Source organism: Triturus cristatus, chromosome 2_2 (genome assembly GCF_964204655.1).
Source record: "Triturus cristatus chromosome 2_2, aTriCri1.1, whole genome shotgun sequence".
NCBI classification, from domain to species: Eukaryota; Metazoa; Chordata; class Amphibia; order Caudata; family Salamandridae; genus Triturus; species Triturus cristatus.
The window spans coordinates 1,051,527,407-1,051,553,150 of record NC_140582.1 but is presented as its reverse complement, the minus strand read 5'-3'; the positions used below and the strand labels follow the sequence as shown (position 1 = coordinate 1,051,553,150).

The 25,744-nt window shown below is 48.4% G+C and overlaps 1 protein-coding gene across 1 annotated transcript in view; it reads right to left on the bottom strand.

The window, feature by feature from the left end:
• Window positions 1-25,744, bottom strand: part of POLN (DNA polymerase nu) — a 2,789,368-nt gene that overhangs the window by 1,995,475 nt on the left and 768,149 nt on the right. The window lies entirely within an intron of this gene.

The following is a 25,744-nucleotide window of genomic DNA, read 5'->3' as shown; positions in this document are numbered from 1 at the left end:
ACCAAAGGAAATGATGGACGGAGTGTTGAACATTGCAAGCACTCACCCCCAGTCAAATGATCTGGGTTTAATCCATCACCATTCTTTAGCCCACTCTGCCACCCCAGTTCAGACATGGCCATATGCAAATCAGTCTGACCCTGTGCCTCATGGGAACAGTCCAGCCCGAACTGCCAAGCCATGTCTTCCCTGGACCGGAAACAAGCTTCCTAGGACCGGTTTCTGGCATTTCAGCCGTCTTCAGCCAGGCTTGCTTGAATCCAGTGGCAAAGTGAGCAAGGGACTCACGTCTGAGCATACCCTGCCAACTTATGGCGAACAAAGCATAAACCAAAGGAAATGATGGACGGAGTGTTGAACATTGCAAGCACTCACCCCCAGTCAAATGATCTGGGTTTAATCCATCACCATTCTTTAGCCCACTCTGCCACCCCAGTTCAGACATGGCCATATGCAAATCAGTCTGACCCTGTGCCTCATGGGAACAGTCCAGCCCGAACTGCCAAGCCATGTCTTCCCTGGACCGGAAACAAGCTTCCTAGGACCGGTTTCTGGCATTTCAGCCGTCTTCAGCCAGGCTTGCTTGAATCCAGTGGCAAAGTGAGCAAGGGACTCACGTCTGAGCATACCCTGCCAACTTATGGCAAACAAAGCATAAACCAAAGGAAATGATGGACGGAGTGTTGAACATTGCAAGCACTCACCCCCAGTCAAATGATCTGGGTTTAATCCATCACCATTCTTTAGCCCACTCTGCCACCCCAGTTCAGACATGGCCATATGCAAATCAGTCTGACCCTGTGCCTCATGGGAACAGTCCAGCCCGAACTGCCAAGCCATGTCTTCCCTGGACCGGAAACAAGCTTCCTAGGACCGGTTTCTGGCATTTCAGCCGTCTTCAGCCAGGCTTGCTTGAATCCAGTGGCAAAGTGAGCAAGGGACTCACGTCTGAGCATACCCTGCCAACTTATGGCGAACAAAGCATAAACCAAAGGAAATGATGGACGGAGTGTTGAACATTGCAAGCACTCACCCCCAGTCAAATGATCTGGGTTTAATCCATCACCATTCTTTAGCCCACTCTGCCACCCCAGTTCAGACATGGCCATATGCAAATCAGTCTGACCCTGTGCCTCATGGGAACAGTCCAGCCCGAACTGCCAAGCCATGTCTTCCCTGGACCGGAAACAAGCTTCCTAGGACCGGTTTCTGGCATTTCAGCCGTCTTCAGCCAGGCTTGCTTGAATCCAGTGGCAAAGTGAGCAAGCGACTCACGTCTGACCAACTTATGGCGAACAAAGCATAAACCAAAGGAAATGATGGACGGAGTGTTGAACATTGCAAGCACTCACCCCCAGTCAAATGATCTGGGTTTAATCCATCACCATTCTTTAGCCCACTCTGCCACCCCAGTTCAGACATGGCCATATGCAAATCAGTCTGACCCTGTGCCTCATGGGAACAGTCCAGCCCGAACTGCCAAGCCATGTCTTCCCTGGACCGGAAACAAGCTTCCTAGGACCGGTTTCTGGCATTTCATCCGTCTTCAGCCAGGCTTGCTTGAATCCAGTGGCAAAGTGAGCAAGGGACTCACGTCTGACCAACTTATGGCGAACAAAGCATAAACCAAAGGAAATGATGGACGGAGTGTTGAACATTGCAAGCACTCACCCCCAGTCAAATGATCTGGGTTTAATCCATCACCATTCTTTAGCCCACTCTGCCACCCCAGTTCAGACATGGCCATATGCAAATCAGTCTGACCCTGTGCCACATGGGAACAGTCCAGCCCGAACTGCCAAGCCATGTCTTCCCTGGACCGGAAACAAGCTTCCTAGGACCGGTTTCTGGCATTTCAGCCGTCTTCAGCCAGGCTTGCTTGAATCCAGTGGCAAAGTGAGCATTTCTGCATGGGTCCTATACTCCACTTCAGCCCACACTGAAGTTTCAAGGTCATTTCCCAACAGACATTCTACAGGGAGATCTGAACTCACCACAACTTTCTTGAGGCCAGTTACCCCTCCCCAGGAGAAGTTAACAATTGCCACACTATGGGAGGTAGTGGCATTGCTAGCGTTGGTCACTAGGTAGTTCTCACCTAGCATGATCTGTCCAGGGTCCACAAAGGCAGGTGTCACCATTGTGACACTAGCACCTGTGTCCCTGTAGGCCTGAGCCATTCTTTGGTTGATCAAAGGAGTCTGTCTGTACTTGCCCAGGTTACTGGGACCCACAGTAGAGGACAAAGCTATGTCCCCATCACAGATCAGAACAGCCTGAGTGGGTATTCTGACTAGGCCAGAATCCACTTCAGTTCCCAGGGTTAACCCTATTACACCCTTTTGCTGGGAACCACCACTTACAGCTGGACTAGGGGGTACAGTTGCCTTAGGGGCAATGGTGGTTGGGGGATTGTCCTTTTTGGTGCACTCACTAAACCAATGTGAATTAGACTTACAATAGTTACACCAAGGTTTCTTTTGGCCATCTTTCTTTTTATCCTTTTTGGGACCACCCTCCCCCTGAGCCTTTTGGGGGCCTGGTGAAGACTTCTGGTCTTTTGATTTCTGATCATTACCCTTCTGGTCTGCCTTTTTCTGATCACCGCCCTGGTTCTGGTTTTTCTGCTTAACTCTAGTCCTGACCCACCTATCTGCCTTCTTTCCCAATTCCTGGGGAGAAGTTAGGTCAGAGTCAATCAAGTGTTGATGCAGCAGCTGGTTTTGGCAGTTGTTAAGTATTTGTTCTCTCATGATCAAATTATACAATCCTGTATAGTCCTTAACCTTACTACTCAATAACCAGCCTTCCAAAGCCTTAGTGGCACAATCTACAAAGTCAGTCCAGTCCTGAGTCTGTGTCCTCTGGGTATCCCTGAACAACAACCTGTATTGTTCAGTGGTTAGGCCAAACCCATCAATCAGAGCACTCTTCAGGACAGTGTAATTGTCAGCATCCTCATCACTAACTGTGAGGAGCTTGTCTCTACCTTTCTCAGAGAAGGAGAGCCACAAGATAGCTGCCCACTGACTTTGGGGTACCTGCTGTACTTTGCAAGCTCTCTCCAAAGCAGTTATCCATTTGTGGATGTCATCCCTACACTTGTAGGGAGGGACAATCTTGCTCAGGTTTCTATTATCATAGGCCCTGTCTTTATCCTTAAGGATATTGCTGCCACCAGTGGGTCCTAGCCCACTTAACTTTTGCTCTCTGGCCAGAGCAAGTCTCTCTTTGGCAAGAGCAAGTTCTTCCCTTTCAATCCTCAGATTGACTTCCCTCATTCTGGCCTGATGCTCTTTTCTCTGTGGAGAAGTCATTCCCCTGTGAGAAGAGGAATTGGAGCTATTAGAGACATGGGAGTGGATAGATTCCCTTGAAGGGGATCTTCCTCTCCTGCTTCTCTGGTTAAGTCCACTTGAGGGTCTGAATGGGCGGACCCCAGTCAGACTCCCATGTAGGCTTAAGTTAGCCTGGCTAAGTCTCCTAACTGGTACCTGGCTGTCTACCTCATCTTCTGAAGTCCCTGCTGACTCTTCTTGATCAGTATTGTGAGGGGAATCTTCTGCAGAGGGCAGGCCCTCATTGGTACCTAAGGCACCATCCTGGGAGGCTCTCTGAGCATCATACTCTTCTAAGATCTCCACTAGATAAATGAGGGTAGGGTTTGAACCCTGTTTTAACTTTCTGGAGGTACACAATTGTCTCATCTCCTGAAAAGTTAGGGTATCATATCTAGAGGGTATCTTTCTAGGATATACCCCTCCTGAGAGAGAATCAACTTGATCTCCTCTCAGAGACATGATCTAGTGAGGGTGTGGTGTGTGCACCTACCTACACTAGTTGTACCTACTAAAACCTCTCTAGTAGTTGTAGTCAGGGTGTGCTAGGCCCTTCAACCTACAACAACTAAGTTCAGTAGAACTTAAGTATTTATAAGCTATGTTATATGTACCTTACAAATATCTTTGTGATCTTTCATTTTGATATCTCAAGATTGCAATGGTATTACAACAGCAAGCTCAGATCCCACCGCTGCCACCAATGTGAGAAGTTGGCCTGATATATGATGTCACTAGTTCTAGTGTACACCTTGTATCAGTCCAAACAACCCTTATGGTGATTGGTTGTAAAGTCAACCTTATAGACCAGCTATCCTAGTGGTAGCATGGACAAGAGCAGTCTTAGGCTAAACTCTGTATGGCATGTGAAGCCAGCTGTTATACCATTTGCAACCCCTTGAATACCAAATGAAAGGACACCACAACAGATATATTATAAAAATAGAATGTATTTATTCTAGTCAAAACACCCTCAGCACTCTTTATGAGATTCGAGGTAAGTACAACACAGTCACATACATACATAAGTCACACAGGTAAGTAATACAGTTAGGCCCTAGGGGCCACGCAAACCATATACTAAGTAAGTGGTATAAGAACCACTGTCACGAACACAGGATAGGCCTAGGCCTAGGGAATCGCTGGGGCTACACTATCCTATCAGTTGCTAGGCAGTGGGAGGCCCACGGGATTCAGGTGCAGAGTGGAAACACTCACGCGTAATGCGTTAAAGTCGATAGAAATAGTAGTATTTAGAAATTAAGAGTTTTAGGACACTTCGGAAGGGACTAGGAGTTAGAGACTTGGAAACTAGACACTTGGATAGTCAATACCCTTGTGAGCACCGGAGTACTCAAGTTACCTATCCCACGGGCTGCGGGTGCATAGGTGTGAACTTGCGTCGGGTTTCGTCGTCGACTCCTATGGATGCCTGAAGAAAGTTGCTGACAGGCAGTCAGTGAAGAGTGTCCGGTGGATTCCAAGGATGGAATCAAGAAGGAGGATACCTGCAAGCAGAAGAGACAGAGTCTAGGTCACCAGCCAGGAGCCGGGAAGGAACCAGGCGATGTCGTGAAGATGCAGGTGAAGAGGTGAAGCTTGTCGCAGCAGCCACGGGTACCAGGAGGCGTCGAGGATGACCAGAACCAGGAGGCGAGCTGTCCCACGAAGGTTCTTGCTGTCGGCGGCGTCGATGTCGAGTTAGGACCCAACAAGCCTTGGCAAGCGCAACCCACGCAGGAGGGAGGACTTGCTTCTGTCGCAGACCAGGACGGTCTGGGGTGCTTCACTTTCACAGGGGAGCGGGTGCCAGTCTGGAGGAGCCGGACCAGCAAGGCAAAATTGAAGGTTCGTCGTCACAGAGGTCGCTAGCCAACGGGCCAGCAACCGGACAACACGTCGAGCAACTCAGGTGCAGAAGGGCCCCACGTAGAACACGTGAAGTGTGGGGAGCTGATCTTCTTTGCAGATGGTGCTCAGGATTGGGGCTTCTCAATTCCCCAAGCACAGCCTCGAGGAAGCCTCAGAAGTTGCGCTAGTCAGTTACTAGCCACTTTTCCCAAGTCGCCGGTCCCACGTCCCTCGTTGCCTCCACGGGTCTCAGCTTTGCTGTAGATGTGGATCTGGTTCAGAGTTGTCTGGAAGTCGCGGCGCTGGTCAGTCTCTGCAGTCAATCCCTCGTAGGATCAGTCGCAAAGCAAGCAGCGGTCGCTGGATGGTGCCTGGTTGCCCAGGGTGGTCACTCCTTGACCACAAGGGAGATTCTTCAGTCTTCTTCCGTAGTAGAATGGTGAAGGTCCAGAGTTTCTGTTCAAGATACAGGTTCAGGATAATCCAAAGAACTAGGGACTCAGCTCCCACTCTTATACTAATCTGGGGGGCTGGGTTACCTGCTAGGTCCCTCCTATGGTTGGGACCAGGGAGGGGGGTGGTTACACCCCCTTCCCTTTGTCCAGTTTCGCGCCAGGACTGGTGCTGGAGTGCCCCAGCACCGGTTTGAACTGGACTATGCATGGGACACCTTGTGTGCCCCAGGCAGTGTCTCGTTTCATTCATCCCTCCCTGCCCCAATACACTAAGGCCTGTCTAGGGTGGTGCTAGCACCTCCCAAGGCAGGGAACCTATTGTCCAACCCTCCCTCGCTGGAAGGTCTCCCAGCAGCAGGAGGTCAGACTCGTGTCTGTGGCAGCAGCGTCCATTTTGTGACGCTGGGGCTCTGGTTAACTTTAACCGGGTAGTAGGTCTTCAACATGTCTTCTCCCTCTAGAAGGGAGGAATACTATCCTCACCGCCAGAAATGGTGTGGGGGTAGTATTCCAAAGTGTTAGACACCTTACACAACATGTTTTGATAAGGCCAAACCATAGTTACCATAACCGCGAGGATTATAAGGCACTTTAAGAGTATATGGTAGGCGATATCATAGAACAGCTATAAGGACATGGTTCCGAAAGCTGCAGACAGGCTCAGCTCATGCTAGAGCACCATCTCACATGTTAACAAAGAACTCTGCCTTCAGGATTGTTAAGGCCTGCCATAGGAGTGACTGATAGGTTACCCATATGTCTATATATAAGGTAGGTATAGGGATACTACACCTAAGCAAGGGGTGAGTACACGACCTTGCCCCAGCTGAGTGATCAGCCAGTTGTGTCATAATGGAAGGCCAGCCAGGGGTGACATAATACATGCTGCAGCCCCTGGTAGGCCTAGGGTACACCTATGCCCTGGGTACCTAATGTACACTGTACAGGGTCCAAAAAGGTGATCCTTACCAATTGGGTTATGCACCTAAAGTGCATAGTGAATTTAGAGAGAGAACAGCTGGGCTGTGGGTCTGATTAGCAGGCCCACAGCCACATCTAAGTCGAAAACCAGTGAAGCAAAAGCAAAAAGTGGGGGTGAACATAGAAAGCAGACCCTACTCTCCTACAACATGTACCTCCTCTCAAAAGCCCTCAGTCTGCTCTATCATTCTGAGAATCTTGCATCAAGCAGGACAATCTTGGCAGACAAACTTTCTCCACCCAGGTTCCATCTTTGTGGAACTTTCTTCCTGCTGTGGTACTCAACACTTCAATATATAGGCTGCTCAGATAGAAACTTAAAATTGTCCTTGTTTAGTCTGCAATTGAAAATTGTTTGCCAACCTCTCCTCTCTATTAGCACCAGGAGACAAGCTATACAAAACTGCACTAATGTAACATAACATACAACTTATAATAGACAGCATAGAACTTAACGTATACCACTACATTTCAAGTATTTGCACATGGTACACCTTAGTCCTAAATAACTACTCAGAATGGACCCAAATCATTTTGATAAATATCCAGCGTGTGGTATGAAAGGGTTTAATTTCCGAACATGTCTTGGACCTGAAGTGAAATATGTGTTTCAGATAACACTTGTAGTAGCATAGTGAATGTGGTCATTAGCTCGTCACCTAAAGGATGCCTACTACATCTGTAAAAAGATATCCCCAACAAAGTTAGATTTTAAATTGTCATGACTATGTTCATGAGAATGGAGTGGAAAGAGGTCAGCATTGTGGACCACTTGGGCAGATCTGGCTACATATTTACAGTTACTCCCAGTGAAATCCAAAACCTAACAATAAACTGTCATTTTTAGATCCTATTTACTAGCCTTACAGTGCACCTCAGAAGATATAAAGATCTCTTCTATGTTATAAATGTTGGGTGAGGTATTTCACATTAGTTGAATCATGGAAAACAATAATTGAACATATTTGGAAATTTGGAAATGCTAAGATTTCAATATCTTAACTACAGCAGGTCCTCAATGGAAAATATGTGTTTCAAGCCATCTGTGTAGTTAGCACACCTGAATTATAAATGGGTATGCAGACAGAATATTGAGTTGGAAATGTCGACTTACACAAATATTGAGTTGGTAATATCGTGACACAGAATTATCGACAGCAAGAATATTGTGGTCAAGAATATCGACTTTAGGGTAAGAAATATTGTTTTTAAAAATATCAAAGTCATTAATATCATTTGCAAAAATATAGTTGTTTAAAATATAATTTTTTTTAATTAGTGTTATGTATTTTAGTATGTATTTTAAATGTATGTAATTTTTTTTGTATAAGTATTGTTTTTGTTTTATATGTGTGTTAAATTTTTAGAAGTTATCGATTTTATATTAAATGAACTTTGTGTTTTTTAGCTCCGTAGTGGGTTGTGGGTTTATAGGGAAATAGGGTGGTTAGTAATTAAGGGGCTCATTATGATGGCGGGAGGGCCGGCGGTGGTGATCCTCCCACCTCCATCACAATGAGATTGCCCCACCCCCAAATTAGGATGGCGGTGGGTATCGCGGCGGATGCAAAATCCATCGACCACTTTTCCACCGGTGGCAATTGTTACGATTGCCTGCCGGGCGGAGCAGGGCCACTAATATGGCGGTGGTGCCTAGCAGGCACCGTCCGCCATATTAGGATCAGGGTATTAGACAGGCCTTTCCATGGCGCCGATGTCGCCATGGAAAGGCTGGCGGGGATTGGCTTTTGGGGCCTATTGTGGGCCCCCTCTGTGGTGGGGGTGGGCGGGTACACTGGGGGTACCCCCTGCAGTTCCATGCACCATATGGCAGGCACCGCGTGGTGCATGCCACGTGGTGCAGTGAAATGCTGTGCATGCTCTTTTACCATTGCAGCACCGTCCGCAATGGTAAAAGGCCAGGTTGCGCCCGCCATTATGATGGGTGCATCCTGATTTCACAGGTGGACTGCCACACGTCTGGCGGGCGGTCCCATCACCGTTATGATGGCGGGTGGACTGATGTTCGCCCGCCATCATAATGAGCCCCTTAATTATAATAAATTAATGATTCTTTTTTATTTAGTGATATTTATTTGATTTAGATTTCGTAGTGTTAATTGAGTGAAGTAGGTTATTGTTAATTAATTATTAATTAGTTGTCAATCAATAGTAATTAATTAATTGGTAATTAATTATGGTAATTGTGGTTTTTTTAGAAGCGGGTTGTGGGGTTTATAGGGGTAAAGGGTGGAACGTAATTTAATTATCATAAATGAATGATTTTTTAAAATGTATTATTATTTATTTGATTTAGATTTTATAGTGCTAATTGTAGGAAGTAATTTATTATTGAGTAATTATTAATTGATTGTTAATTAGCATTAATTAATTAAATGGCCATTAATTATGTTAGTTGTGTCATTTTTTTAGAAGCGGCTTGTGGGTTTATACGGGTAAAGGGTGGGAAGTAATTTACTTTTAATTAATTCAGAATTATTTGTTAATTAATGCTAATTGATTAATTGATTAATTAAAATTGAAATATGGCAATTGTGTAATTAATTTTAGATGTGAGTTGTGGGGTTTATAGTGGTAAAGGGTGGGAAGTAATTTAATTATAATTAATTATGGAGTAGTTGTTAATTGCTATTAATTTATTATTTTAAAATTAATTATGGAAATTGTGTAATGATTTTTAGGTGTGGGTTGTGGAGTTTATAGGGGTAGAGTGTGGAAAGTAATTTATGTTTAATTAATTAATAACTAGTTGATCATTAATATTAATTCATCAAAGGGTAATTGTTTTGGTTTTATAGGGGTAAATTACTTTTTATCTGTTTTAATTTGTTTTTTTATTTGTTTTTTAATTAATAATATTTCTTTAATTGATAGCTAATTATGTTAATTATGTAGGTACATTTTTTAACATTTGGGTGCCGATTCCGATCCGGGTAAAAAAATTTGCGTACGACTCGTATGCATATATTTTCACGTACGAATCGTACAAGTACTGTCCAAACTTGCGAGGTACGATTCGTACGTGAAAAATACATACGAAATGCGTCGGGAAAATGGTCCGAGAGGGAGCCGTAAAGTTTTACGTCCAAATAGCGTCGGGAAAAGTGTCCGTTTAGGGAGACGGCCATTTTTACGTGCAATTCGTAAAACAGAAGTCCGAGCGCACAAGTACGATCCGTACCGCCCGTCCGAATACACAACCGCATGTTAAAGGCCCCGTACAGAGCGAACGCTGTAGCACACATGTACACGGGTAAACTTGTGCCCGGATACGAGTCGTACAGCCCCCCCTCACCCCGCACATGTCAGCACCGTACCCCCGTATGTCAGTACCGTACCCCCCCTCCGCACCGTACCCCAACACCGTAGCACAGCCCTGCACCTGTACGCGCCGCACCCCAGGCCCGTCTCCCAGCCCCGCACCTGTATGCCCCATACCCCAGGACCATACCCCAGCCCCCCACCTGTACGCGCCACACCCCAGGCCCGTCTCCCAGCCCCGTACCTGTACGCACCGTACCCCAACACCGTAGCCCAGCCCCGCACCTGTACGCACCGTACACCAACACCGTAGCCCAGCCCTGTACCTGTACGCACCGTACCCCAACAGCGTAGCACAGCCCCGCACCTGTACGCACCGTACCCCAACACCCTAGCACATCCCCGCACCTGTACGCACCATACCCCAACAGCGTAGCACAGCCCCGCACCTGTACGCACCGTACCCCAACACCCTAGCACATCCCCGCACCTGTACGCCCCGTACCCCAACACCGTAGCACATCCCCGCACCAGTATTCACCGTACCCCAACACCGTAGCACAGCCCCGCACCTGTACGCGCTGCACCCCAGGCCCATCTCCTAGCCCCGCACCTATACACCCCGTACCCCAGGCCCATACCCCAGCCCCCCACCTGTACGCGCCGCACCCCAGGCCCCTATCCCAGCCCCGTACCTGTTCGCACCGTACCCCAACACCATAGCCCAGCCCCGTACCTGTACGCACCATACCCCAACACCGTAGCCCAGCCCCGTACCTGTACGCACCGTACCCCAACACCCTAGCACAGCCCCGCACCTGTACGCACCGTTCCCCAACACCGTACCCCAGCACCCTCACCCAGCATCGCGTATGTACGGACCTTACCTACGCGAAAAATACTCGTACAGAACCAGGACACTGTAAAACAGCACAAGGAGGGTCAATTCGACTCGCACAACACCACAAAACACGTCAACATGACAAAATACATCTCTATGACTGACCTGGCATATCCAAACAGGCAAACAGAGGCCCTAAATCACAACCACCTCTTATAACACACCCACCACAAATTCAAACCCAGCCACACCCACAAATGGACCAATAAAAAGGGCCCACACACACAACCCATGAGCCTTTGCAACAGACCCACTGCTGACAGACCCCACAGACAAACAACTGCACCTTACTTACACCTTAACTACACCTTAACTTACACACCTTCACACAACCTCATTCACAAACACCCCCTCTTCACATTCACACACACACCGTCATATTCACACCCACACACCCACAACCATCCACACCCACACCCCACACCATGCCCACAGACAAGAATCCAAAGTTCACAAGGGCGGAGCTGGACCTCCTCGTCAACGAAGTCATCAGAGTCGAGCCACAGCTGTTTAGAACATTGGTCAGACACACCAGCATAGCCCAAAAAACTAGCCTGTGGCAGAGGATTGTCGATAAGGTGAATGCTGTTGCGCCCATCCGAAGGACCGGGCAGGAATGCCAAGCCAGGTGGTACGATCTGCGCAGGGCAGTCAAGAGGAAAATGAACGAGGAATATGCCCAGAGTAACATCACTGGAGGCGGGCTGCCCCGCAGACCCATACATTACCATCCCCGGGAGGAGAAGGTGATGCCCATGCTTCCGCCGGTGGGAGTACAGGGAGTCGAAGGAGTCGCAGAGCCTGGTGAGTACACAAACAACTCACGTAACATGGGGGGAATGCCATCCATAACACAAATACACAAAATGCACGCAACTTCCCCCAAGCCCTCACCGCACACAACCACACTCAAAAACAATGCTGTGAGAAAGTGCCCTCTTTCTTGCATGGTATGCCCCCACTTTTTGCTAAATTGCTGAATGTACTTTTACTGAGTGTACCCTGGACTCCTGCCAATCAGGTGCCCAGGGCCTATGTTCCTTCCTTGAAACACACAAACTCCCAATTGGCAAACCCTGGCCACATGTCAGCCCCTAGTAAATGGTACCCTAGGTACCCAGGGCCTTGTGACCAGGGAAGACCCCTAAGGGCTGCAGCACTGATTGTGCCACCCTTAGGGGCCCTGTACCCTTACACACACACACTGCCTTTGCAGGCTGAGTGTCTGGGTGCAGGACAAAATGAAGAGTCGACATGGCACACATCCCTGTGTGCCATGCCCAACACCCACACTGCCAAGACATATATCAGTCACCCCTCTGGCTGGGTGCCTTATGCCCATGGTGTGGGCACAGGAGCAGGAGCCCAGTGCCCCTACAGTACCCAGGTCCATTCCCGGGCACTGTAAGTGCAGTGCTGCCATTTCAGAGTACATGGTGCTGAGAGCTCGTCAAACACGAGCTCCACAGCACCATAATGGCAACACTAAAGACTGGGAAGTTTGGTATCAAACTTCTCAGCACATTAAACCCACACTGATGCCAGTGTGAGATTTAATGTACCAAGCACCCCAGAGGGCATCTTAGAGATGCCCTCCTACAGCTAACCTACAATCCACGTCTGCTCTGAGGCTGCCCAGGCTGCCACACAGCAGACACGTTGCTGGACCCCTGGGTGGGAGAGCCCCTGCTCTCCCGGGCCTGCAACAATGCACATCCTGGGTGAGGTGATAGATCTCCTCCCCCAGGATGAGCAAAGGGAAGCTTCAAAGGCCTGCCGCCTCTAGGAGTTTCCCCAGGCCACTGCAACCCCCCACTCTGGCGGGAAGCTTGGCCGGAAACCCCAAATAAGGACAGGGGATGTGCCAGCCTGCCCACCCCACCCCTCAGGTGGGGGAGGCGAGGTGAAGCACATCTCCGGGCTCTCGCCATCTTGAAGATGGGAGACCCTGCCCAATCAGGATTAGGCTACTGCCCCCCTCCCACAGGAGAGGAGCAGGATAGGGGGTGTACCCACCCCAGGACAGGGACCCATTGGTCCCTGGCCTTCACCTACCTGTAACGCCCCTAAATCTAGTATTTAGGGCCACCCTGAACCTTCCTTCCCCAGATTCCAGATTCCAAAACTACAAGAAGAGCGAGAAGAAAAGAAGACCTGCCCTGCAGCTGCAAAGGAGAGGGAGACACCAACTGCTTTGGCCCCAGCCCTACCGGCCTGTCGACCTCGGACTTGCCCCTGCTCCAAACCCGGCATCTCTTGTGGCCAGCAACCTCAGAAACCCCGGAGGACCTGGCTACCTTTGAACTCTGCTCCCCTGGGACTCCCACGAGTAGAGGCTCTACTCAGAACCTACCTTTCACCCCTGGCAGCATCCCGGAACCGCGATCCCAGCCCACTCTGCACTCGCCAAGCCTGGCCGGTGCCGGAGTGAACTAAACCCACGAGGACGACCCCACGGCGACTGTGACCCCAAGTCCGGCACCCAAGGACCCCCTTCGACTATCCTGAAGAAGCTTGCAGCCTCAGAACAGAGTGCCACCCCAACCGCGATCAACAAGAGGGTAAGATTTCCGACATCAAAAGGCACCCCTGCACCCGTCGACCCACGGCCCTCTGTGCCCAATCCCGTGGTACCTACCTATCCTCCAACTACCCAACTTACCCCTCGAAGTGGTGGTTGCACCCGAAGAGTCCTCGTCCCCGAGCCTGCAGTCTTTTTCCAATCCGGAGATTTCCCATAGAAATCAATTGAGCGCCCGACGGCTCAAAAGCACCCTGCAGCCAGCCGCCCGAGTGGCCCTGGCAGTGAAAACTCTACTCTAACCTACTTCCCCACTTGCCCTGAGTAAGTGACCAGGAGCTCAGCTCCCACAGCCGCGTGGCTTGCCCGACAGCAGCCACCAACCCAGGTCACCTACCTGACACTGGGAGACCCCTGAGTCTATGCCCAGAACTCCAACTCTGCGAGTCGAGAACTTACCCTTAAACCGCTAACTTCATTTTCCTCATAGGGTAACATTGACTGGCTTTTTAGGGATGCCGTTATATTTGCTCGAACTTGTAAAAGACCTCCACTCGAACACGTGGTGTAAGGTATTACAAGGTGGAGAAAGAGGTTTGTCTCAATCTATTCCCTCACCTAATGGGCTAAAACAAGGGTGCATATTGGCCCCTATATTGTTTTCTCTCTATACGGCAGACCTCCCATCTTCCATTTCAGTGTGCGGTGGGATAGCCCCGATAATTGGAGGATCTCCTGTATCAATTCTTATGTATGCAGATGATATCCTCATATTAGATTTAACTCCGAAGGGCTTGTCTAACCGCTTATGTGCATTAAATCAATTTGCAGAAGCAAATTTCATGAAGATTAATGCTTCGAAAAGTAAAATCATGTGTATTTTTGGAAAGAAAAAATGTAGGTCTGTAAATTATGGATGGGCCATAGGCGGACATAAGTTAGAGGTGATAAAAACCTACACCTTTTTGGGTAAAATAATATCGGCAAACTTAAGTGAGAAACCCCATACAGATCATAACTCGCGTAAAGCATTAGCCCATGGTATGGGATTATGCTCCTTGTACAAGGCTACAGGGAAGAGACACCTTACACTATTTATGGAGGTATTTAGGGCAAAGATCCCTGCAACTTTATTGTATGGGTTAGAATTAGTAGAGTTAAAACACTGGGGATTTTTACATAGAACGGAAGGAAAGATATTAAGAAGAATTACTTCCATTAATACAGCTTGTTCTGTATCCTCATGTAGATTGGAGTTCGGACTCAGAAGTTGTTGGGTACAGGGGCTGATAGCTCTGGTAAGGTGGGTAGCTTGTATAGCTAGAGGTAAAAAGGATTCCTTACGGGAAGCCATAAAAAATGAGCTTCTGGGCAATTTCAATGAGTTTTCCCTGTTAGTAAAAAACTTTAGAGAAGCAGTAATTCTGTTAGAGCTGGATGTAAGTACTCTGTTCCTACTTACTCCCTCCGAACTAAAATCTAATTTAAAAAGTGCATCTTGGGAGCTCAGTTATAAATTGGATATGATTGCCCAACAAGGAAAATCGGAAAGGCAACTTCTTTTAAACACATACACATTAAAGCTGCCACAACAATACCTCACATGGAATATCCCCCACAGAGTCCGTAGGTTATGGTACCTGTTAAGACAAGATTTGCTTCCACTAAATCCACTTTTAGCTAAATGGTATGGTGTATCTCCTATATGTAATCTTTGCCATAATGCTGTACAGGATCGTAATCACGTTCTGTTTATCTGTCCTGTTTTACGCCCATTGCGTTATAAATGGTTGAAACCTATTTGTTTACAACTAGGAATTTTAAATGTAAACACTTTTTTTCATGCACTTTACTGTCCTCCAAATGAAATGTTCTGTTTTAAAGTTTTTAACTTTTTTAAAGGTTTTTTAAATATTTATTGAATGAAATATAGAGAAGTATCTGTCAATTGTCAGACCAGTGTATATGATGTATCTTCTTCTCATCTGTTTGTCTGTGATTTTATTGTAAGTATTGTTGTATAATTGTGTTTTTATTCTATGTGGCCCTCTTTGAGAGCCAAAACATAATAAACTTAAATTGAAAAATTGACTGGCTTTTTCCTGGAAATTCTTCTAAGTGTGAACTTTTCAAAACTCAAAATATTCACCAAAAATCAGCCGAGTACCAAAAACGAATTTACTCACCTGCTCTTAGGTGAGCTCCCAGTGCTGGATCTTGGTGCCCAGCACTGACTCTGAAAAGTACCCACAACTATACTTACCTTTAACTCATTTTTCTTCCATAGGAAACCATTGACTGCTTTTCTATGAAATTTCTTCTAAGTGTTGATTTCTGCAATTTCTAAATATTCCTCAAAAATCGTATAACATCTGAAAACGTAATTACTTACCTGTTTTGGATAACTGTCCCAGTACTGAGTCTAGCCACCCAGTACTGGATTACAAAAGTAACGATAACCTACTGTACCTGTAACCTATATTTCCTTCCATAGGGAATCATCGATTGTTTGCTCTGAAATATTTTCTAAGTGCTCACTTTTGAAATAGCTAAATATTAGTTAAAAATCACTACAGTACCAAAGTCGACTTTCAACAGCTGATTCTGAGAACTGACCCAGGACTGGATCTAGGATCCAAGCCTGGAATTACAAAAGTAATCTACAAAGTAATCTGTTGCATATAATTTGAATTTAGCATTGAGCTCAATGTATTGTGTTTAGAAATAGAGTTGCCTTCTGCAACTATTTGTAACTGTTTACTAAAAAGTCTATTGCATATACAAAAGTATTTTTGTGAAACATCTCCTGTCGAGAAAGTATATTTTAATTCCAAGTGTTGGTTCTAAAATAAAACAAGCATATATTTTTTTATATACAAACCATTGGCCTAGAGTTCAGTTATTGAGTGTGTGGAACTATTTGCTGACTGAGTGTGTACAACAAATGCTTTACACGTCCTCTGATACTGCCTTACTGCTCGACCAGGCTACCACTTTGGAGAGTAAGGTTATATCTAACTTTAACCTCTGTTAAACCCTTGGGGTCTGTGGACTCTGTACACCCTGTACCTATTAAGGAACAGTATGTACAGAGCCACTTTCTCACATTGGTGGATCAGCGGTGGGATACAAACTTGCATTTGTTGGACTACTTGGTTACCATCTGACCACACGACAGAACTCCTAAAAATTGCCTTTAGAATTCTGATTGGTCTTTCCAAAATTATTAAAAGTTTTGCTAGGGCCTTGCTTAAGTCCCATTAGAATTCTAGAAAAATAAAAGTCACTATAGTCAGGGTAGAGGGTTAGAACTGTCAGGTTAGAATGTCTCAAACAAACCCAGCTATTAGTGATAATAATAACATGGACCTGGTGGAGGAGCTCGACCTCACACCTTACTTACACTTGTCTTTCAAGGAATTGAGGTCCTTATGCAAACTTAAAAATTTACAAATGGGCCTGCATCCAACCAAACTAGGGCTCCAGGAGCTCTTGGCTGAGTATGCTAAGGACCACCCATCTGAACATGGTGATGGCCAGTCAGATGAGGAAAGGGAAGCAGAGGAGGTTGACAACAACCCCCTGGGCTATTCCCTAGGGAAGAGAGGGCACCCATACCCTCCCTTTCGAGAATTAGCATCTGGGAACCTAGAGACTACACAGGTGGCTCTGGTCCCAGAGAGAACACTGGGGGACCCCCCAGTGAAGAGGACAGCCTTGTGAGGCTGGCCAAAAGATTAGAGCTAGAGTCCAGGCTCCTGGCTCTAGAAAACGAAAGGAGAGAGATGGGTTTAGCACCCATCAATGGTGGCAGCAATAATAAAAATAAGGATAGGGAGGAAACTTCTGACCTTAAAATCCCCAAAGGGATTGTCCCTAAATTTGAGGAAGGTGATGATATCACCAAATGGTTCACAGCCTTTGAGAGGGCTTGTGATATCAGAAAAGTGAAGAAACCTCTCTGGGGGGCACTCCTGTGGGAACTGTTCTCTGGTAACTGCAGAGACAGGCTTCTGACCCTTTCTGGGCCAGAGGCAGGATCCTATGACCTCATGAAGAAAGCTCTGATTGAGGGATTTGGATTCACCACTGAGGAGTATAGAATTAGATTCAGGGGGGCTCACAAAACCCAGACCCAGTCCTGGATTGATTTTGTAGATTTCTCAGTGAAGACACTGGATGGTTGGTTAGCTGGACATGGTGTGCAGGATTTTAATGGATTGTACAATTTATTCATGAAGGAACATATTTTAAGTAACTGCACAAATGAAAAGTTGCATCAGCATTTGGTAGACCTAGGTCTAATTTCTCCCCAAGAATTGGGAAAGAAGGCAGACCACTGGGTCAAGACTAGGGTGACTAAGACAACCACTGGGGGTGACCAAAAGAAAGTGGTCCCAAAACTTCCCATGGGGAAAGGTGGTGAGAATCCCCAAGATAAAAAGTTTGAGTCTTCCAAAGGGCCCCAAAAACCTGTTCAGGTGGGTGGGACCCAAACTACTCCCTATGTGCCCCAACCATATAGGGGGAAGAACTTTGATCCCTTAAAGGCCTGGTGTAATACCTGCAAGAAGCAAGGACACTTAACTGTAGCTTGCCCCCAAAACAAAGCCCCTAATGCACCCAGTACAGCTACTCCTGGAGCAGCAAGCATACAAATGGGATCAGAGGTGTACCCTGAGCAAATCTGGGAACAAACTGAAGCCAGTCTAGTCTCCTTGGGAGAAGTGGAGTTTGCCACTGTAGCTGTGTGGCCACCCAACTTAAAGAAATACTTGCAGCACCCCTGGGTGAATGGAACTAGGGTAGAAGCTCTGAGGGATACCGGTGCCAGTGTCACTATGGTGAAAGACACACTGGTTTCCCCTGAGCAATACTTGATTGGGAAGTCTTACCCAGTCACCAACGCTGACAGTGTCACCACTAGTCATCCCATGGCCATGGTAACATTAGGCTGGGGGGGGGCGTTGCTGGCCTGAAACAGGTAGTGGTCTCTCCAAAGTTGCCAGCTGCCTGTCTGCTTGGAAATAATCTGGAAACCTCAGCCTGGGCTGAGGTTGAACTGAAGGCCCATGCAGCCATGCTGGGCATCCCTGAATTGGTGTGTGTGCAAACCAGAGCAAGAGGAAGGGTGAAAAAGTAGGTCTGGAGCCTGGAATAATGGCCCAGCCAACCAAGAGAAAAGGAAAGAAGACTGGGGAACCAGTTTCTACAAAGCAAACCATTCAGGACCCCTCTCCCCAGGGAGAGGATTTGGATACCCCTGAGGGAACTGAGTCCATGGAGCTTGACCCTTACCAGGTTGAACTCTTGGGCCCAGGGGGACCCTCTAGGGAAGAGCTGTGCCAGGGTCAGCGAGACTGTCCCACTCTTGAAAGCCTGAGGCAGCAAGCTGTTTCAGAAGGCAGGGGAGATGTCAGTGGTACCCACAGAGCTTATTGGGAAGAGGGATTACTATATGCTGAGGCAAGAAACCCCACTCCTGGAGCCACCAGGAGGGTGGTAGTGCCACAGAAGTACAGGGAGTTCCTCCTAACTTTGGCTCATGACATCCCCCTAGCTGGACATCTGGGGCAATCCAAAACTTGGGAAAGGCTAGTGAGTCACTTCTACTGGCCCCAGATGCACCAAAAGGTGAAGGAGTTTGTCAGCTCCTGTGTCACCTGTCAGGCCAGTGGCAAGACAGGTGGCCACCCAAAGGCCCCCCTCATTCCACTACCAGTGGTGGGGGTCCCCTTTGAAAGGGTCGGAGTGGACATTGTGGGTCCACTTGAGCCACCCACAGCCTCAGGGAACAAATTCATTCTAGTGGTAGTGGATCATGCCACTAGGTACCCTGAAGCAATTCCCCTTAGGACTACTACGGCTCCTGCAGTAGCCAAGGCCCTCCTGGGTGTCTTCACCAGGGTGGGTTTCCCTAAGGAGGTGGTTTCAGACAGAGGTTCCAACTTCATGTCTGCTTACCTAACACACATGTGGAAGGAGTGTGGGGTGCAGTATAAGTTTACTACCCCCTACCACCCACAAACCAATGGCCTTGTTGAGAGATTCAACAAGACATTGAAAGGTATGATCATGGGGCTCCCTGAAAAACTCAAAGGGAGATGGGATGTCCTGTTACCATGCCTGCTTTTCGCTTACAGAGAAGTGCCACAGAAGGGAGTAGGTTTCTCACCCTTTGAACTTCTGTTTGGTCATCCTGTAAGGGGACCACTTTGTCTTGTAAAAGAGGGCTGGGAGAGGCCTCTCCAAGAACCCAAACAAGACATAGTGGACTATGTGCTTGGCCTAAGGTCCAGAATGGCTGAGTACATGGAAAAAGCATCCAAGAACCTTGAGGCCAGCCAGGAGCTCCAGAAGCACTGGTATGACCAAAAAGCTGCACTGGTTGAATTTCAACCTGGGCAACAGGTGTGGGTTTTGGAGCCAGTGGCACCAAGGGCTCTCCAAGATAAATGGAGTGGCCCTTACCCTATCCTAGAAAGAAAGAGTGAGGTCACCTATCTAGTTGACCTGGGCACTAGCAGGACACCCAAGAGGGTCATCCATGTGAACCGCCTCAAGCTCTACAATGACAGGGCTGACATCACCATGCTGATGGTGACTGATGAGGAGCAGGAAGCAGAGAGTGAACCTCTCCCTGACCTCCTCTCTTACAGCCCAAAGGATGGGTCAGTGGATGGTGTGGTCTTATCAGACGCCCTCTCTGCCCAACAGCAAACTGACTGCAAGCAAGTCTTGCAGCAGTATGCTAGCCTCTTCTCCCTGACCCCTGGTCTGACCAACTGGTGTACCCATGATGTGGACACTGGTGACAATGCACCTGTCAAAAACAAAATCTATCGACAGTCAGACCAGGTCAAGGAGAGCATCAAAGCTGAGGTCAGCAAGATGCTGGAGTTAAGGGTCATTGAACCCTCTGAGAGCCCCTGGGCCAGCCCAGTGGTTCTAGTCCCCAAACCTCATCAACAGGGTGAAAAGAGAGATATGAGGTTCTGTGTGGACTATAGAGGGCTCAACTCTGTCACCAAGACAGATGCTCACCCTATCCCAAGAGCAGATGAACTGATAGATAAATTAGGGGCTGCCAAATTCCTCAGTACCTTTGACTTGACTGCAGGGTACTGGCAGATTGGCATGGCCCCAGGAGCAAAAGAGAAAACAGCATTCTCCACCCCTGATGGACATTATCAGTTTACTGTGATGCCCTTTGGGTTAAAGAATGCCCCTGCCACTTTCCAGAGGCTGGTGAACCATGTCCTGGCTGGGCTGGAGTCCTTTAGTGCAGCTTATCTTGATGATATTGCTGTCTTTAGCTCCACCTGGCAGGATCACCTGATCCACCTTGGAAAAGTTTTAGAGGCCCTGCACAATGCAGGCCTCACTATCAAGGCATCCAAATGCCAGATAGGGCAGGGCACTGTGGTGTACTTGGGCCACCTTGTAGGTGGAGGCCAGGTACAGCCCTTGCAACCTAAGATCCAGGCCATCATGGACTGGATAGCTCCAACAACCCAGACCCAAGTCAGGGCATTCCTTGGCTTGACTGGATACTACAGGAGGTTTGTGAAGGGGTATGGGTCCATTGTGACCCCCCTCACAGAACTCACCTCTAAGAAAATGCCCAAGAAAGTGAGCTGGACAGTTAGTTGCCAAAAGGCTTTTGACACCCTGAAAGAAGCAATGTGCTCGGCACCAATTCTAAAAGCCCCAGATTATGCCAAGCAGTTCATAGTGCAGACTGATGCCTCTGAGCTAGGGATAGGAGCGGACCTATCCCAGACCAATGATGAAGGCCAAGACCAACCTGTTGCTTTTATAACCAGGAGGCTACTCCCCAGAGAGCAGCGTTGGAGTGCCATTGAGAGGGAGGCCTTTGCTGTGGTTTGGTCCCTGAAGAATTTGAGACCATACCTGTTTGGTATTCACTTCCTGGTTCAAACTGACCACAGACCTCTCAGATGGCTAATGCAGATGAAAGGGGAAAATCCAAAGCTATTAAGGTGGTCCATCTCCCTACAGGGAATGGACTTTGAAGTGGAACATAGACCAGGGACTGCCCATGCCAATGCAGATGGACTTTCCAGGTTCTTCCACTTAGACAATGAAGACTCCATAGGACAAGGTTAGTTTCATCACCTTTCGTTTGGGGGGGGGGGGGGGTTGTGTGAGAAAGTGCCCTCTTTCTTGCATGGTATGCCCCCACTTTTTGCTAAATTGCTGAATGTACTTTTACTGAGTGTACCCTGGACTCCTGCCAATCAGGTGCCCAGGGCCTATGTTCCTTCCTTGAAACACACAAACTCCCAATTGGCAAACCCTGGCCACATGTCAGCCCCTAGTAAATGGTACCCTAGGTACCCAGGGCCTTGTGACCAGGGAAGACCCCTAAGGGCTGCAGCACTGATTGTGCCACCCTTAGGGGCCCTGTACCCTTACACACACACACTGCCTTTGCAGGCTGAGTGTCTGGGTGCAGGACAAAATGAAGAGTCGACATGGCACACATCCCTGTGTGCCATGCCCAACACCCACACTGCCAAGACATATGTCAGTCACCCCTCTGGCTGGGTGCCTTATGCCCATGGTGTGGGCACAGGAGCAGGAGCCCAGTGCCCCTACAGTACCCAGGTCCATTCCCGGGCACTGTAAGTGCAGTGCTGCTATTTCAGAGTACATGGTGCTGAGAGCTCGTCAAACACGAGCTCCACAGCACCATAATGGCAACACTAAAGACTGGGAAGTTTGGTATCAAACTTCTCAGCACATTAAACCCACACTGATGCCAGTGTGAGATTTAATGTACCAAGCACCCCAGAGGGCCTCTTAGAGTTGCCCTCCTACAGCTAACCGACAATCCACGTCTGCTCTAAGGCTGCCCAGGCTGCCACACAGCAGACACGTTGCTGGACCCCTGGGTGGGAGAGCCCCTGCTCTCCCGGGCCTGCAACAATGCACATCCTGAGTGAGGTGATAGATCTCCTCCCCTAGGATGAGCAAAGGGAAGCTTCAAAGGCCTGCCGCCTCTAGGAGTTTCCCCAGGCCACTGCAACCCCCCACTCTGGCGGGAAGCTTGGCCGGAAACCCCATACAAGGACAGGGGATGTGCCAGCCTGCCCACCCCACCCCTCAGGTGGGGGAGGCGAGGTGAAGCACATCTCCGGGCTCTCGCCATCTTGAAGATGGGAGACCCTGCCCTATCAGGATTAGGCTACTGCCCCCCTCCCACAGGAGAGGAGCAGGATAGGGGGTGTACCCACCCCAGGACAGGGACCCATTGGTCCCTGGCCTTCACCTACCTGTAACGCCCCTAAATCTAGTATTTAGGGCCACCCTGAACCTTCCTTCCCCAGATTCCAGATTCCAAAACTACAAGAAGAGCGAGAAGAAAAGAAGACCTGCCCTGCAGCTGCAAAGGAGAGGGAGACACCAACTGCTTTGGCCCCAGCCCTACCGGCCTGTCGACCTCGGACTTTCCCCTGCTCCAAACCCGGCATCTCTTGTGGCCAGCAACCTCAGAAACCCCGGAGGACCTGGCTACCTTTGAACTCTGATCCCCTGGGACTCCCACGAGTAGAGGCTCTACTCAGAACCTACCTTTCACCCCTGGCAGCAGCCCGGAACCGCGATCCCAGCCCACTCTGCACTTGCCAAGCCTGGCCGGTGCCGGAGTGAACTAAACCCACGAGGACGACCCCACGGCGGCTGTGACCCCGAGTCCGGCACCCAAGGACCCCCCTTGACTATCCTGAAGAAGCTTGCAGCCTCAGAACAGAGTGCCACCCCAACCGCGATCAACAAGAGGGTAAGATTTCTGACATCAAAAGGCACCCCTGCACCCGGCGCCCCACGGCCCTCTGTGCCCAATCCCGGGGTACCTACCTATTCTGCAACTACCCAACTTACCCCTCGAAGTGGTGGTGGCACCCGAAGAGTCCTCGTCCCCGAGCCTGCAGTCTTTTTCCAATCCGGAGATTTCCCATAGAAATCAATTGAGCGCCCGACGGCTCAAAAGCACCCTGCAGCCAGCCGCCCGAGTGGCCCTGGCAGTGAAAACTCTACTCTAACCTACTTCCCCACTTGCCCTGAGTAAGTGACCAGGAGCTCAGCTCCCACAGCCGCGTGGCTTGCCCGACAGAAGCCACCAACCCAGGCCCCCCTATCCCTCATAGGATAACATTGGGCCTAACTCTCTCTGCACCCGGCCGTCCTGAAACCGCTGAGGGTGAACTGACTGTACCTACCTGACACTGGGAGACCCCTGAGTCTATGCCCAGAACTCCAACTCTGCCAGTCGAGAACTTACCCTTAAACCGCTAATTTTCCTCATAGGGTAACATTGACTGGCTTTTTCCTGGAAATTCTTCTAAGTGTGAACTTTTCAAAACTCAAAATATTCACCAAAAATCAGCAGAGTACCATAAACGAATTTACTCACCTGCTCTTAGGTGAGCTCCCAGTGCTGGATCTTGGTGCCCAGCACTGACTCTGAAAAGTACCCACAACTATACTTACCTTTAACTCATTTTTCTTCCATAGGAAACCATTGACTGCTTTTCTATGACATTTCTTCTAAGTGTTGATTTCTGCAATTTCTAAATATTCCTCAAAAATCGTATAACATCTGAAAACGTAATTACTTACCTGTTTTGGATAACTGTCCCAGTACTGAGTCTAGCCAACCAGTACTGGATTACAAAAGTAACGATAACCTACTGTACCTGTAACCTATATTTCCTTCCATAGGGAATCATCAATTGTTTGCTCTGAAATATTTTCTAAGTGCTCACTTTTGAAATAGCTGAATATTAGTTAAAAACCACTACAGTACCAAAGTCGACTTTCAACAGCTGATTCTGAGAACTGACCCAGGACTGGATCTAGGATCCAAGCCTGGAATTACAAAAGTAATCTACAAAGTAATCCGTTGCATATAATTTGAATTTAGCATTGAGCTCAATGTATTGTGTTTAGAAATAGAGTTGCCTTCTGCAACTATTTGTAACTGTTTACTAAAAAGTCTATTGCATATACAAAAGTATTTTTGTGAAACATCTCCTGTCGAGAAAGTATATTTTAATTCCAAGTGTTGGTTCTAAAATAAAACAAGCATATATTTTTTTATATACAAACCATTGGCCTAGAGTTCAGTTATTGAGTGTGTGGAACTATTTGCTGACTGAGTGTGTACAACAAATGCTTTACATGTCCTCTGATACTGCCTTACTGCTCGACCGGGCTACCACTTTGGAGAGTAAGGTTATATCTAACTTTAACCTCTGTTAAACCCTTGGGGTCTGTGGACTCTGTACACCCTGTACCTATTAAGGAACAGTATATACAGAGCCACTTTCTCACACACGCTCATGCCACTAACGTCTCCATGCCCCATTCACAAATAAAGGCAATGATATGTCCCAGGCCACACCAACCACAAACCCAAGACTGGATGTCCGAGATGCTGGGAGGGTGGGGCTCACACAACACATTGTGCAACTCAGAAGCAGACACCAATGCCCTCAGCCCATATGGCCTAGGTACATACCCATGCACCATGCCCAATGCACAGGGACTGGCAAAGTACTGACAAGGTAGCTGACACTTGGCCCTGCTGTATGCAGCACAAGGCCCTCCTGTGACCACTGTACACTCAAACACCAACTACACAAGCTCAGATATCTAGCACAGGCACTCAAATTCACTGTCATGCCAGCATGCACCAAGAGGGGACAGACACATCACCTGGGAGACCCAATGTCAAATCACACTACACCCAACAGCAGGCCCGGTCACACACATCCCCTCACACAAGCACACACCCCCGGGCAGACAACGGATTTACCCACTCTCACAATGGACATGTGACACAACAAGACCAATCCATCGCCAAATAACCATCCGAGCCAAAATTCTACTGGTCAAACACTCAGGAGAACATACCAATCTGTCCCCCGCAACATACCCATCCCCAAGTGGACATTGAGAGGAATGCTAGGCACATCCAACTACCTGGAGGATCTGTGACAACTTGAATATGTATGAAACATGGATGTGGCATGAAACAGCATTAACATTGTCTCTCTCTCACACACAGGGCAACGTCATCGACCTCCCCCCAACAATGGGGGGGAACAATCACAGTCCCAGGCTCAGCGTGAAGATGATCCCACCGGCAGCGACGACTCTCACCACTCCGTGGATGACCCCGACCAACCTGGCCCCTCTGGTGCCCAAGCCCCTGCAGCACCTGCGTCAGGTACATCTGTGCCAACCCCCACCCCCATTCCTGCCACATCCCAGGAGACACCCAGGAGCCCTGCTCGCACTGAACAACAGAGCCAGTCTGACCAGGAAGGACAAGGTTCCCCGGGCACCCAGGAGGAGGCAGACAACCCCGCAAATGCCATCCCTCAGG